General features: G+C 39.6%; 2 protein-coding genes across 2 annotated transcripts in view; both read right to left on the bottom strand.

The window, feature by feature from the left end:
- Positions 1-1,074, bottom strand: part of LOC128572817 (zinc finger protein 726-like) — a 255,683-nt gene extending 254,609 nt beyond the window's left edge. Inside the window, exon 1 of the mRNA XM_053572929.1 lies at positions 1,055-1,074. The gene's annotated coding sequence lies outside the window, so the exon portion shown is untranslated. The remainder of the gene's footprint in view (positions 1-1,054) is intronic.
- The window catches only part of LOC128572811 (zinc finger protein 595-like), a 240,244-nt gene that overhangs the window by 128,406 nt on the left and 96,400 nt on the right, over positions 1-15,438 (bottom strand). The window lies entirely within an intron of this gene.

A 15,438-nucleotide genomic window follows, 5' to 3' on the forward strand; every position in this document is an offset into this window, starting at 1 on the left:
CAGCAAACACAGGGCTTGTTACCATGGAAATGAAAAATTCCAGCAACAAATGGCTCTGAAGTCATGCATTCCGTTAGAACTGGGGGTCACAGGTGTTACAAACTCACTCCTAGAGTCACCAATCAGATGTTGTCAAATGTGAAAACATTATGTTGTAAGAAGACTGTAGGTCTCTGTGCTGTGGAAAAACAAGACCATAAATCTCAACCGGGTGAATTGAACATGCTTATGAGGAGTTTCACGTCCTCATTTCCCTTGCAGTTTTTGTGTCATGTTTAATCAGGTTTGTAGTTAGAATTACCTGTAGTTAGAGTTGACGCATGTCTGAGAGGAATGTAAAAAACAGAAGAAATTATGGTAATGTGGAGATTTGATATTTACCCACAAGTTAATTTAAGATAGAGTAAGTTAGGTAAGATTTAGGTAATGGTAAAGTTTATACATTAAGTTTCTACGTGACCACCAATGTATATAAGGTGGCACAAAATAAAGTTTCTTTGCTACACACCATCACTTGTGTACATAGTCAATCATTCCTGGGCTCATCAACATTGCAGGAGAAAGCTCACACCTCTAGCAAAGCTACTGACTCTCTCATGACAGGCAATCAAGCCATTTTCCCTTCACCAACACCGTTAGCCACCATGCTCAGCCCTAAGTTTATGTTTAACAGGAGAATGGAGGGACCGGGGGCCCCACCGACTACAGTCTTTCCAGTGAACAAGTCTCACACACCCAGTTGGGATTCCTCCTCAGGAACTTCTCCCTTGTCACCGTGTGGGAGAGACGCCCTGCACTGCAGACACACAGCTGCTCAAAGACAGCTCTAGGCCTTGGTCCAAGTAACAGCTCCAGAAAGGGGCCACAGCAACAGAAGCCCCGCTGCCTGCTCCACTCCACCCTTTGCTCACAGGGATCTGAGGACCAATGGGTGCCAATGGCAAACTTTGGTCTGAAGACTCTAAAACTGAAGGGAAATTGCCCAGTCCCACCACAGCCACTTCTGGCTCCAAACACGCACCTCCCCCTGTCAGGACACGTCTCCTAGACTCACTATTTCCCAGCTTCCGGGATGTCCCAGTACCTGCATGTCAGAGGGTGACAGAGGGTATTGCAGACACCTGGATGGTCCTGGAGTACCAACAGTTGAAGAGGATACCACAGATCAGTGCCCAGCTCAAGAGGCAAGAAAGTTCTAGATTCCAGGAGCTGCCTCCTTTTCCCTCTGTGCATCTCATTGGATGGTTCATATTGGAGCATTTCTGATTGGATAAGGCCTGAGGCCCCACCTCTCTGTCCTTGAGTGACAGCACTGCCCTCGGAGAAAAGTATGAATTTGGCCAGAAGACTGACAGTTTCTTGACCACAGCACTTTTTATTTTTTCCCTTTTCCTTTTATTGATTAAGGGCAGGGACCATGACTTTGTTCATCTCCATATTCCAGGGCTACTGGATATACTCTTGCCAAAGAGTGTCTGTTTCACAAATTTTGACTAAAGGGATTAAAATCTGTTAACTGAGTGTTAGTTGTGCTAGGCTTGGACACCTATTTAAATAGGAGTTAGACTCTGCTTTGAAGGCATTTTGAATGTATATCATGAAGTCTAGCTAAAAACATGCACAGAAATAACTTAGTCACCTGATAGATGAATGGCATTGAGAGTTCCAGGCAAAGGCCACGGCATTTCAGAGAAGGGTGAAATTAGGTCAGGTCTCCAGTGAGGGCTTGGCATTGCAGGAGGCTTCATGCCGGAGGTGGTATTTAAGCTCCCAACTAACAGGCACAATGTAGGGGTACTCGGTGCACCTCCCCGATGAAGGACTCAGCTAGAATGTGGTCTTTACCTAACAATCTCTGTAGCTCTTTTTACACATGGCTTCGTGCCTTCTCTGGGATGCAACTCTGCCTGCGGATTATTTGTAGTTAGCCCTGAATACAAATTACATCCTTTCATTAATTTTAACAATACATACATACATATGTGTTCAGAAATACACAAATAGTAAATACATGTTTTCCACTCAGGGAAACAACATATTAACAATTATATATATTGCTTTTTGGTGAAAAGTTATATGCAGGGTGGACATAAAGTTCGTGTACAATTTTAAATAGTTTACTATTTAAACTTAAAACTTCACCATTTTAATTTAAATTGTTTACTATTGGCTAGTTGCCATCACATTGAGATGTAGCTGTGTGAGCTCTGAATCTAACCTCAGGGATGTGAGTGGCCTGAATCACACTTTTTTTGTTGTCAGAAGTAAGGGAACATTCTACTCCATATCATCATCTCTCCTGAGGTCCAAGGGTGGGAGAGACAGTGCCCCAAGAGTGAGCAGGGGGCTGCGAGCAGGTGGCTTCATGCACGAAGTGTCTACTGGTAGACACACGCATCACACATTGCTGGATGGATGCCTATCAATCTTCCAGAAATCATATACTGAACAAAACTTAGGGGGGCCCCAAGAGGAAACTTTAATATTATAGTTAAATATTAAATATTCCAAATACACTACAAAGCATGGGATATGACTGAACAGAGCAGCCTGAGTGTGACATCTTGGCTTCTGGGACATACCAGAAGTCAGATAAGTACATCCACAAACTCCAGGGACTAGTGAAAGCAACTAATGAATCCAAACTGCTAGGCCCTGAGGCTCCAAAAACAACACAGGTGAGCACAACAACAGCTGCTTCTCCTCCTCCTGTGGACGGCACCAAGCAGCAGACACCTGCGGGCTGAGCTGGGTAACCAGGGCTGTTGAGCCGGGAGAAGTGGCAGGTAAAGGCTGGGCTGGCTCAGCACCTGGGCAGGACTCAGCACCTCGATGTGGCCCTAGCAGATCACAGGGTTCCTTCCACTTTAACGTCTAGAAAACACACTGCTGTAACTCACGGATTGTTAGGAAAAAAATAATAGTATGAAGGTAAGAATGGCATCTCTTGGTACCACTGACAGAGACAATTTTGCACAAGTATTTTCAGTAACTTCACTTTCATACTCGGTGGGGACATTTAGATTGCTCTGTTTTCAATTCTAATGTCAAACTATCTGCTACTCATTTACCTGCAATTGTCACACCCAGATATAGTGCAAACCTCAAAATTTACTATTACAATGTGCAGGAATAAAATTTTTCATGAAAAAGGGACGATGAGCAATATGTTACACAGCTTTTTTATTTGTTTGTTTTTATTGAGACAGTCTCACCTTGTTGCTCCCTGTAGGGTACCCTAACATCATAGCTCACAGCAACCTTCAACTCTTGAGCTAAAGTGATTCTCCTGTCTCAGCCTCTCCAGTAGCTGGGACTTCAGGCACCCACCACAATGCCCGGCTATTTTAATTTAGCAGGCACCGGTTGGGTTCAAACTCAGCAGCCCCAGTTGCAAGTGGCTGGTACCCTAAAAACTGAGCTACAGGCACCCAGCGGAGTTAAATAGTTTTATTAAAATACTTTTTTTCATTATTTAAGCTTTATGATAGCTGTGCACACATTTGCACAATAGTGGAAATATTTATATAATAAAACTCATCACAAGTATTACCAATCAAGATGATTCCAAAATTTTTATCATCTTGCCTTTACTTGGAAAAACCAACTTCAGTCACCCTCATCACATGTTATAAATTAAATATAACACATCATGTTATTTAGTTTGTAGGTATTACACTAACTACATCTAATAATTTCAAAAATTCTTTTTCTTTTTTTTTAGTAGAGGCAGTCTCACTTTCCCGCCCTCATTAGTGTGCTGTGGCGTCACACAGCTCACAGCAACCTCCACCTTCTGGACTTAGGCAATTCTCTTGCCTCAGCCTCAGGAGTATCTGGGACTATAGGCACCCTGCCACAATGCCCAGCTATTTTTTTGTTGCAGTTTGCCCGGGGCCAGGTTTGAACCCACTGCCCTCAGTATTCAGGGCCAGTGCCCTAGTCCCTGAACCAAATATGCTGCCCAATTTCCAAAATTCTTATGGAAAACACTGTTATCAAACCTAACAAAAATAAATAATTTCTTTTTTTTGAGAGAGAGAGAGACTTACTCTGTCACCCTGCAAAGAGTGTTGTGGTGTCATTGCTCACAGCAACCTCAAATTCTTGGCCTCAAGCTATCCTCCTACCTCACCCTCTCTTGTAGCTGTGATTATAGGTATACAGCACTATTTATGACAAGTATTTCTATTTTTAGTAGAGATTGGGACTCCCTCCTGCTTAGGCTGGCTTGAAGTTCTAAGCTCATGCAATTCATCACCTTTAGCTTCCTGGAGTTCCCAGATTACAGGCATGAACCACTGTGGTCAGCCTAATAATTTATTTATGTGAAATAAAAATATTTTCTTAATTTTTATGACTGAAATTCAACATGTATACAACTGTAGAATATACATGCTCCACCTATTGCATCCCATAAAAACAATATTTAGCATAGAAATTTCAAGTGACAAAATTGTAGATATTTATTGCAGATAAAAGTTCATAGATCATAATTATTTATAAAAATACCAGAGGAGTCTTGGTTCCTGTTGCTTATTGGTTAGGGCACAGGCCACATACACCAGGGCTGGCAGGTTTGAACCCATCCTGGGCCTGCCACACAACAATGACAACTGGAACAAAAATAGCCGGGCATTGTGGAAGGTGCTTGTAGTCCCAGCTACTTGGGAGGCTGAGGCAAGAGAATCACTTAAGCCCAAGAGTTTGAGGTTCTTGTGAGCTTCAAAGCATTCTATCAAGGACAAGATAATGATACTCTGTCTCAATAAATAAATAAATAAATAAATAAATAAATAAATATTCCATCGGAATACACAGATACTCCAAAGAACTTTATTCTGAAAACTATAAGATAGAAAAAAAAATGCATAGAATTGAAAATCATGCATATAACAGGGCAATAATAATTTTACTCAGTTTTCAAAGGAAGACTAAGAGAATATGATCTCCAACTAAAATTTTAGCTCTACTACATAGACAATTAATGAATAATTAAAAAGGGGCAGTGCCTGTGCCTCATTGACTAGGGTGCTAGCCACATATGTTGCACGAGGTTATCGTGGAGTGGTTGTCGTCACAGGCCTGCTACTGAAATGGTATGAAAGCAAGAAATGGCTACAAGCTCATAGTGGCAAGTTGCGATATTCTTTATTTCCAGCCAGCTAGTCACATACACACTGTTGATTATAATCACACAGTACTTTACATAACATATTGTAAAACTTAATTAATCTTATCTTTGTGCTCGATAATCTACTGATCAACTGATATACATTTTTCTAACCCCAAAATAACTGTCATATGAGACATAAGTCAGCTGACTTGCTTGTGGAGCCAATAAGTCACAAGACCACAATAAAGAAAGAGTAGATTGAAAAAAAAAAACAAAAAAAAAAAAAAAGAAAGAGTAGATTGTTCCTTTAGATCTCTGGAAACCTATAATTACCTGAGGGGCAGAAAGTTATTAATTACAAGACTTGCATGCATCAGCCTCTGGGCTGTATCTCTGGGAGTAAAGTTTTCTGCTCCAAAGCCCCCAGTCTTAACAGCCACATACCAAGGAGGCCAGGACTGCAACGAAACATTTTTGTCAGCGAGAAATTGAAACTGCTTTTCTCAGGCAGCTTAGGCACAGAGCATATTGGCTTTTAGCCTGTATTTCCCCTTTCTTTTTCTGATGAGTGGCATTTAAATCGGTCATCATCAAAGCCTAAACAACTGCATGTCTCTCATTATCTTGCTTATTCTGATTAACTCTTCTACAAATAATATATAAAATCAAACCTAAAATTAATAATAAAGGAAACGACCTGACAGAACTTCCAATGAGCCCATGTATTTTAGGCATGGGATTTATTTGCTCAATATCATCAACAATACCTTGTAAAATTTGATCACCATCTATCTTTTTTTTTTTTTTTGCAGTTTTTGGCAGGGGCTGGGTTTGAACCCGCCACCTCTGGCATATGGGGCCAGTGCCCTATGCTGTTGAGCCACAGCTGCTGCCCCTCACCATCTATCTTTTGCAACTTATTTTGGAAAGTAGAATACACTTTATGTTGATATTCTACAATTTCATTAGTCAAATTTTCATGATTTAGCAAATGTTTTTTAACTTTCTCCTAAGGGAACTTAGTTGCATTATACATGACAGGGGTTATACCAAATGTTGTCATATTCCAATCACATTTAAGTCTGACTTGTTTCTTCAAACTAACAAAGTCATCTCAAAGCATTACAACAGCTTGTTAAAGATCTGATATATCATTATACAATTCTGTATCTATCTGTTTTTGAGCAGTTTATAACCGTTCAGAGTTCTTGTGCCAATCAGCAACAAAGTTTTGTGTTTTGACCTCTTGAGTCAGTGTGATAATGGCAGTGGCAGTGGTAGCAGTCACAGCGATGATTCCCAAGATGGCAGCTATCAGCAGCCTGATAAAGCACTTTCTCCTCTTCAAGATGCAATCTGCTAATAACTGCAACACTACATGGCAGGTGATTCTTGCCACTGATGAGCTAGGTTGACTGGAAGCCACAAGCCAATGCCGTGCATGTAGAAAATACAGCTGTTTCTTAGAAGGATCAAAGCTGACAGAATTATTTATATAAGTGAGCATTTGGCATTTTGGACAAAAAAAGGTCCCTCATGGCTTTATTCCAAGTAATATTGCCTTTCAGCCACACAAAAGGTAATTGTAAACAAGCTTGAATATATCTTATTTCTTTTACCCCAAGTTTCATTCCAAAATGATGAGTACCAGAATGTTGATTTAAACCTCCTGTCCATACTTTAATGGGTTGCAAGGCTACAGCAATCTTCCATAGATGACTTGATTAGAGTAAGTCACTATCCCAGGAGAAGGGGTAGGGGATCCCCCGTTACTCCATTGCATGGTACCAGACAACACCACACACTTACTTTGTTTTTATTAAAAGGAAACTTATATCTATCCAGTGGTAAAATAAATGGGACTGACTTTCCTGAAGGATGTACTAAAATGACCACTGGTCTCTAGTCCACAATTTCACCATTCGTGTTAACCAACATAAAAGGAAACTTTGCTTTACATTTAGTCCAAAGAATCCAGTTTTTAATTTTCTTAAAGGAGTACATAGAACAAGGTGGCAATTCAGTGTCAATTAAAGCTTTACCAGTTTTATTCCTATGTAAGAAATAAGCACTTAACATTAACATTTCTCACACTATATCTTTCGGATCTGACTGATTGGGCTTGTGATCAAAAATACTGATCCAAGATTGTAAAGCTAAATCTAAACATTGTGGCTTAAGCCCAAAGCAAATAGGCAGACCAGTTACTCCAGTGGTGTAATTAACAATTACTGTGCCTTCTTCCTCAGGCTTAAAAGGCCCTCGGGTATCATAAGAACCTGGGAGCCATGATGAGTCATTAACATATATAGGCACAGTAGGTTCCAGCCAACTTACTGCTCTTAATATAAAAGGGTTGGGGACATAAGTCCAATATTCAAATTTTTGTCCCAAATTTGGAGCAAGAATAATAGCTAAAATGCCCCCAAAAAGATTAGCAGGTGTCAATTCTTGCTGTGTCTGTGTAACCACTTGTTTAGCTTTATTACCCAGAGGTTGTAGTTGCTCCATTGTTGCCAGTTTCGGATTCTTCCTGTAGTGGATTCCTCGTCATCTCTGCCTTTTGATCTTCTCAGTCAGAGACATTCTTTGAAACCAGGATTTGTCTCCCTTAGGCAATACTTGTCTTTCCCCATTGTTGACTGGGGAAAGCTTGACTTGATGTAGCTTCAAATTCATATCTGGAACTCAAAGTGTAGTATTTCCTGTAGAAATACAAGCATAACCTCTCCCCCAATGTATAACATTAGCCGGGACCCACTCATTTTTTAACAGGTCCTTATAGTAGACTGGTTGATTTGGGGGCAGTGATGTTACACTGATCCAATGTTTAAATGCAGGTGTTTCATCTTCATCATTTAAATGTTAAAAATTTAAAGTAAAAAGAGATGAAGATAATCTATTTCTGGGGGATAAAAATAATCCTCTCCACTTTTCTTTTGCTTAATTAACATTTCTTTAAATGTTCTATTTTGTCTTTCAATAATAGCTTGACCTGTTCTGTTACCAGGATTGCCAGTAATATGTTTTATATTATGTAATTTTAAAAATCTCTGACATATATTAGAGACATAAAAAGATCCATTGTCTGTTTTAATTGAAGTAGGTTTTCCCATGACTGAAAATGCTTCTAAAACATGAGTAATAACAGCATCAGACTTTTCTGATGATAATGCAGATGCCCAAGAAAAATGTGAATAAGTATCAACACAATGATGAATATATTCTAATTTTCCAAATTCTAGAAATTGGGTTACATCCATTTGCCATAATTGGTTAGATTGTAAACCTCTAGGACTTACTCCTATTGGTAAATAAGGAGCAGTTAATGGTTGACAAGTAGGACATGAGCGAATAATCGTTATTGCTGAATGCCATGAAATAGCATGTCTTCTCTTTAATGCCTTAGCATTACTATGATATAAAGCATGTTCTTGTTGAGCTGTAATTACAGATCCAATTAATTGATCTACTGCTTGATTTCCTTCAGCTATGGGTCTTGGTACATTAGAATGAGCTCAAACATGCGTAATACATAAAGGAAATTGTCTATTTCTAATTTATTGTTGTAAAGAGATGAATAACATATTAAGATTCTCTGTGTTAGAAGGCAATGTAACTGTTTCAATTTTTTGGACAACATAGATAGAATATCTCGAATCACTGACCACGTTTAAAGGCTGATTAGCATAATCAGTTAGCAACATAATTATAGCATATAATCTGTCTTTTGTACAGATGTATAAGGAGATTGTTGTACTTTTTCAATATTAGGTCCTATATATTCAGAAATTTTTCATTTGTTAGCATCTGTATGGAAAGTTTGAGCTTCAGGTATGGGTTCTAACTTAACAATTCTTGGCAAAATCCAAGAAGCATTTTTTTTTTTTGGTAGAGACAGAGTCTCACTGTACCGCCCTCGGGTAGAGTGCCGTGGCATCACACGGCTCACAGCAACCTCTAACTCTTGGGCTTAAGCGATTCTCCTGCCTCAGCCTCCCAAGCAGCTGGGACTACAGGTGCCCGCCACAACGCCCGGCTATTTTTTTGTTGCCGTTTGGCCGGGGCTGGGTTTGAACCCGCCACCCTCGGCATATGGGGCCGGCGCCCTACTCACTGAGCTACTGGCGCCGCCCCCAAGAAGCATTTTTAAGGAATTGAATTTTTTTATCTTGGGGATAGTGATTATCAATTATTCCTACATAACCTGACAAGGCAAATTGCCACTCAGTATTAAGTATTAATAAATCATTAATTTGATTATTAGTTAATGGCACCACTATTTTTTCTGGGTCTCTTCCTACTAACTGTCTAAGTCTTTACCCTTTAAAATTACAGCAGGCATTTTATAAATATAAGTTTCCATCTTTTTTGTAGTTTTATTAGGTAAAAAGCACCATTCAACACAGGCCATATCCTGGACTATTAGACCAGTTGGTGAATGGATAGAGGGAAATACACAAATAAAGAAATTTTAAATTCTGAAATACGGTTTAATTGAGTAACTTGAATATGCTGTTCTATCCATTGTAATTCTTTTGCTGCTTCTGGAGTTAAACTTCTAGGACTATTTAAATTAGGATCACCTTCTAAAAGTGAAAAAAAGGTTTTTAAGTGCATACATTGGTATGCCTAGAGTAGGTCTAATCCAATTAATATCTCCTAATAATTTTTGCAAGTCATTAAGAGTCTTCAAAGGGTCTCTATGAATTTGAACTCTCTGAGGAATTATATTTTGAGATGTGATTCTATATACTAAGTATTCCCATGGTTCCTGAGTTTGAATTTTGTCTTCAGATATTTGTAAACCATACTCCTTAAATTTTTCTAGAGCAATTTGAAACATTTTTTGTAGTATTTGTAAGTCAGGGTGAGCAAACTAAATATCATCCATATAGTATAAGCATATGCCTTCTGGGAAAATTTTTCTAATGACTTCTAATGATTGGTCTACATATAATTGACACAGGTGGGGCTATTGAGTGTCCCTTGCGGGAAAACTTTTCAATTAAATCTTTTAGCCAGCCTTTCTGAATTTAAAGCTGGCACGGTAAATGCATACTGCTCAGCATCCTGAGGTTGCAATGGAATTGTAAAAAATAAGAGTCTTTTAGATCAACAATAATAATAGAATAATGTTTTGGAATTAATGTGGGTTTAGGAATACCTGGCTGAAGAGTACCCATAGATTGGGTAATTGTATTGACTTTTTTTTTTTAATAAAAAAATTGTATTTACTTAGAAGCATTCAGAATGTCAACAAAACAGCTGCAACTTTTTTTTGTAATTACAGAGTGGTATTCAGTTAACAGAACAACAATTATTTCATATAAGCTGCATCAGAGACAACTGAAGATGAAAAAACTACCATCCCCATATATAACTAATTTGTGCTGTGCACCAAAAAGAACCTGCTTTAAATTTCCATGCCAATTTACAACCCCCATACTGTACCAGGCAAGGTTAGTGGCTATTGAAAATACCACCAGGACAGGGCTATCCAAAGACACATTCGGTAGTGTGTTAACTATACAAAAAAAGACACTGTACAGTTTAAAAACAAATCTTACACAGCCTTACATTTCAATTTTTTTCTTTAAAAGGAGTGAGTTGTGTACAGGGGGGTTAAATGCTTTATAGACAAGAAAAAAAAACTGTGCTAGAACCAACTGATTCATCATCATCATCATCTTCTTCATCTTCATCTTCTTCATCTTCCTCCTCCTCTTCATCCTTTTCATCCTCCTCATCTTGCTCCTCTTCCTTCTTTTACTTGCTTTTTTCAGCCTTTATGACTCCCTTTTTCGCTGCATCAGGCTTTCCTTTAGCTCGGTGTGCAGCACTATCCTTTTCGTATTTTTCCTTTAGCTTTGCAGCCTTCTTTTCATAAGGCTGCTGTCATCCGCAGCAGTGTTATTCTACATCTCCCCCAGCTTCTTTGCAACATCACCAATGGATAGGCCAGGATGTTCTCCTTTGATTTTTGGGCGATACTCAGAACAGAACAAGAAAAAGGCCGAAGGAGGCCTCTTGGGTGCATTGGGATCCTTGAACTTCTTTTTTGTTTCCCCCTTAGGAGGGATATAGGTTTTCATTTCTCTCATAACAGGCCTTGTCCGCCTTTGCCTTATCTTCAAATTTTCCTTTCTCTTTAGCAGACATGGTTTTCCACCTCTCTGAGCACTTCTTAGAAAACTCTGAGAAGTTGACTGAAGCATCTGGGTGCTTCTTTTTGTGCTCCTCCCGACAAGTTTGCACAAAGAATGCATGTGATGACATTTTGCCTCTCGGCTTCTTAGGATCTCCTTTGCCCATGTTTAGTTATTTTTCCTCAGCGAGGCACAGAGTCGCCCAGTGCCCGTCGGCTCTCACTTGCCCCAGCGCTGTCTCTATGGAGCTCAATGTACTGCAATCTGTATTGACTTTTCTTAAATAAGTTAACATTCTCCATTTTCTAGAATTTTTCTTAATAACAATAACAGGACGATTCCAAGCACTTGTGGTTGATTGTATATGAGCTGCTTGGAGTTGTTCTTCAACTAATTGATGTAGCGCTTCTAATTTTTCAAAAGGAAGGGGCCACTGTTCAACCCAGACAGGCTTATCTGTCTTCGCTGTAGTGGCAGGGCAAAGTGCTGCACAGAAGCCCCTACGGAAAAAACTCTGGAGGTGTAGGTAAACCAAGTCCAAGTTTGTCATTTCCTAGTCTGGTAACCTCTGGTTCTCTTGCAGGAGTTGGAAGTATAGAGTTATAACCCATATTAAGCATAATATTCTTAGCTGCATTTGAAATGGTAGGAATGGTTAACATTGCTCCCCATTGTTGTAACTAATCTCTCCCCCAAAAACAGACAGCAATTGGGGCAATGTACGGATGCAAGCTACCTGCCTGGCCATCGGGGCCTTTGCATTCTAACTCAGCATACCCTTGTTGTATATCTGTCATTGTTCCTAGGCTGATGAAAATTGCTTTTACTCTAGTTTTTGACCAATTTTCTGGCCACATGTAAAAGGAAGTGATTGATACATCTGCTCCTGTATCTATGAGCCCTTTTATTTGTACATTTTCCTTTTTTATTGTTAAATTATAGCTGTGTACATTAGTCCAATCAAGGGGTACAATGTGCTGGTTTCATATGCAATCTGAAATATTCTCATCAAACTGTTCAACGTAGCCTTCATGGCATTTTCCTAGTTACTGTATGTAGGCATTTGTATTCTGCATCTAGTAAGTTTTGCCTGTACCAATTCTAAGATGCACCATAGATGTGGCCCCACTAATTACCCTCCCTCCATCAGAACCTCCCCCCTCCCTTCCCCTTCCTTGGCCCTTTCCCGGTAGTCTTGTGCTATAGTTGGTTATAGCCTTCATGTGAAAGCTATAATTTAGCTTCATAGTAGAGCTGAGTACATTGGATACTTTTTCTTCCATTTCTGAGATACTTTGCTAAGAAGAATATGTTCCAGATCCATCCATGTAAACATGAAAGAGGTAAAGTCTCCATCTTTCTTTAAGGCTGCATAATATTCCATGGTATACATGTACCACAATTTGCTAGTCCATTTGTGGGTCGATAGGCACTTGGGCTTCTTCCATGAGTTAGGAATTGTGAATTGGGCTGCAATAAACATTCTGGTACAGATGTCTTTGTTATATTGTGATTTTTGGTCTTCTGGGTATAAACCTAGTAAAGGAATTATAGGATCGAATGGCAGGTCTATTTTTAGGTCTCTAAGTATTCTCCAAACATCCTTCCAGAAGGAACGTATTAGTGTGCGTTCCCACCAGCAGTGTTGATGTGTGCCCTTTCCTCCACATCCACACCAACATCTCTGGTTTTGGGATTTTGTTATGTGGGCTACTCTTACTGGAGTTAGGTGATATCTCAAAGTGTACATTGTCCTTAAAGTACACAGTGCACTGAGGACGTGAGTCATTTACAAAAGTATGCCCAAAACACCTGTTTTCCTGTACTACCAAAACCTCCTTCCCTAGTTATAGGAGTGGCTTTTCCTTTATAATAAGGTAATATGAGCATTTGAGCCACTCGCTGCCCCATGGACAGATGAATAGGCTTGTTAGCTGAAGCCATAATTAAAATTTCACCTGTATAATCTACATCAATTACTCTAAGGAGGACATTGAATCCTTCCATAGTAAGGCTGCTTCTGCCTAAAATAAGACCCACAGTGCCTGTTGCAATAGGGCCATTACCTCATGGAGGCAATTTTATAGTAGACTTTATAGGGCAGATGTTAACATCTGATAATATAGGTAAATCCAAAGCAGCACTTTCCTGTGTTGCATGAAACAAATCCTGTACTTGCTTTTTCTTTATTGAGTTTGCTGTTGGTTCATAAGTGAGTCAATTGCTCACTGGGAACTGTGTCAGAGAGTGGGAGCTCGTGTTGTTTGCTTTCGAGCCCCGAGCTGAGCCCAGACGGAAGTTTCCCTGGTTCCATTTGGACTCTGTAGTTTCTTTTGTTTTTAAAAGATTACCATCTTTGTCTCTAACTGACCGACATTCACTAGTCCAGTGCCTTCCTTTACCGCACCAGTGACATAAGCCTGAAGGTTTACTTTCTTCCTGCTTTCCTTTTCTACACTCTTTTCTGGTGTGGCCAGGTTTTCCACAATTAAAACACTTAGTTTTATCTTTATTTATTTGCAGGGCAGAAGCAATTGCAGTGGCCTGCAAATTGGCTTGAAATGTCCCAGAGCTTTCTCTGCAAGCTCGGAAATACTGTTCAATGGTTAACTTCTCCTGATTCTTACTTCCTGCCAGCACCTGCTTGCAGTCAGTGTTGGAATTTTCAAATGCTAATTATAATAAAAGCATTTGATGAGCTTCTGTCCCTGGGATGGAGCACTCTATGGCAGTTGGTAGGCGAGCTACAAATTTTGCATAAGGCTCATTATTGCCTTGCATTATTTTTGTGAAAAACTGGCAAACTCCTTCCTTATTTTCTAATCTTTGCCAAGCCCTAATGCATACATCTTTAATTTGGATTAATAAATCTTGTGATAATCCTAATTGAGCATGCACTTGTTCTGTATCACCAAACCCAGTCAACTGATTAACAGTAGCACTTGTACAACGGGCATATAATTTAGCTTCCTCCATCTACCACGCTTTAAATTGTAAAAGTTATCCAGGGCTTAAAGTAGTTTTAGCCAAGGTTTCCCAATCAATAGGAAGAAAAGAATGATAAGTACAATAAGAATTTAGAATTCCAATTACATAAGGGGAAGTAGGACCATAGTCATGCACTGCTTCTTTCATGGTCCTTAAAAATTTTAATTCAATATGAATGTGTACAGGACCAATGTGGCCATCTGCTTGGATTTCTCATATTACAGAAAAAGCGGCCACACCCTCCTCTTTCTGAGAATTTAATTCCATGGAGGAATTGGTGGTTCATTTAGAATATGCACTTCAGAGGACTCAATAGGGAAGTGGTATTTAGCAATGAATCTTGAGTCCATAGGATCATGCCATATAGGATGTATGCCAGGTGGCGTGGAAGGAGACCACGGGCATCTCTCCATTTTAAAGGAGCTGAAGGGTCTGGTGGGGCCATAGGGTGTGGCCAAGAAGGAGGTGCTGCAGAGCTTGCCTTTGAACTGCCAAGAAGCTGAGCTCCTTTCTTTTCTATCACAGTCATGCATTTATTTATGTCCTGAAAACCTTCAGCAATCAATTTTTTAAGCTGTTCAAAGTTACTTTCTTCAGCAACTTCATTGCTTTCTACAGCAACTTCATCTATAGGTGGGCAACTTTCTGGGTCACTATCAAAGCTAACTAAATCACCAGCAGTAGAGCGTTTCTTTGTGGGTGTAACTCGGTCTGGCTCAGGAGTTCTCATTTACCTGTGGTATATTGGTTGTTCCGGGATCTCAGTTTCCTTCCCTGACACCACCAGAGGTGGAGCGGGGCGGATATCCTTTGCTTCAGAGGCAGATGCCTCTGAGCACACCTGAAATGGGTCTAATGCCAAAGTGACCAAGTGATAAGAACCCCAAATATTTCTACTAATAAATTCATCCTTCTGGTGAGCTCTTTGAAAAGCCCTACCTATACGCCTCCACACTTTGAAATTTAATTGAACTTTTCTCTCTGGGGAAAACCAATAACAATGTTTAACAACTACTTGAAATAATTCTCAAAGGATTTTACTTTTAACTGGTATGTTCATATATGACAACAATGTTTTTAAAAGAGCAACATACTAATCCTCCAAAGTAGCATTCTGTTGTAAACTAAGAGTATTCCCCATGTTTCTTGCTAATGCCAGACGTTTTGTGTACTTACAGTGTGACA

Source organism: Nycticebus coucang, chromosome 20 (genome assembly GCF_027406575.1).
Source record: "Nycticebus coucang isolate mNycCou1 chromosome 20, mNycCou1.pri, whole genome shotgun sequence".
NCBI classification, from domain to species: domain Eukaryota; kingdom Metazoa; phylum Chordata; class Mammalia; order Primates; family Lorisidae; genus Nycticebus; species Nycticebus coucang.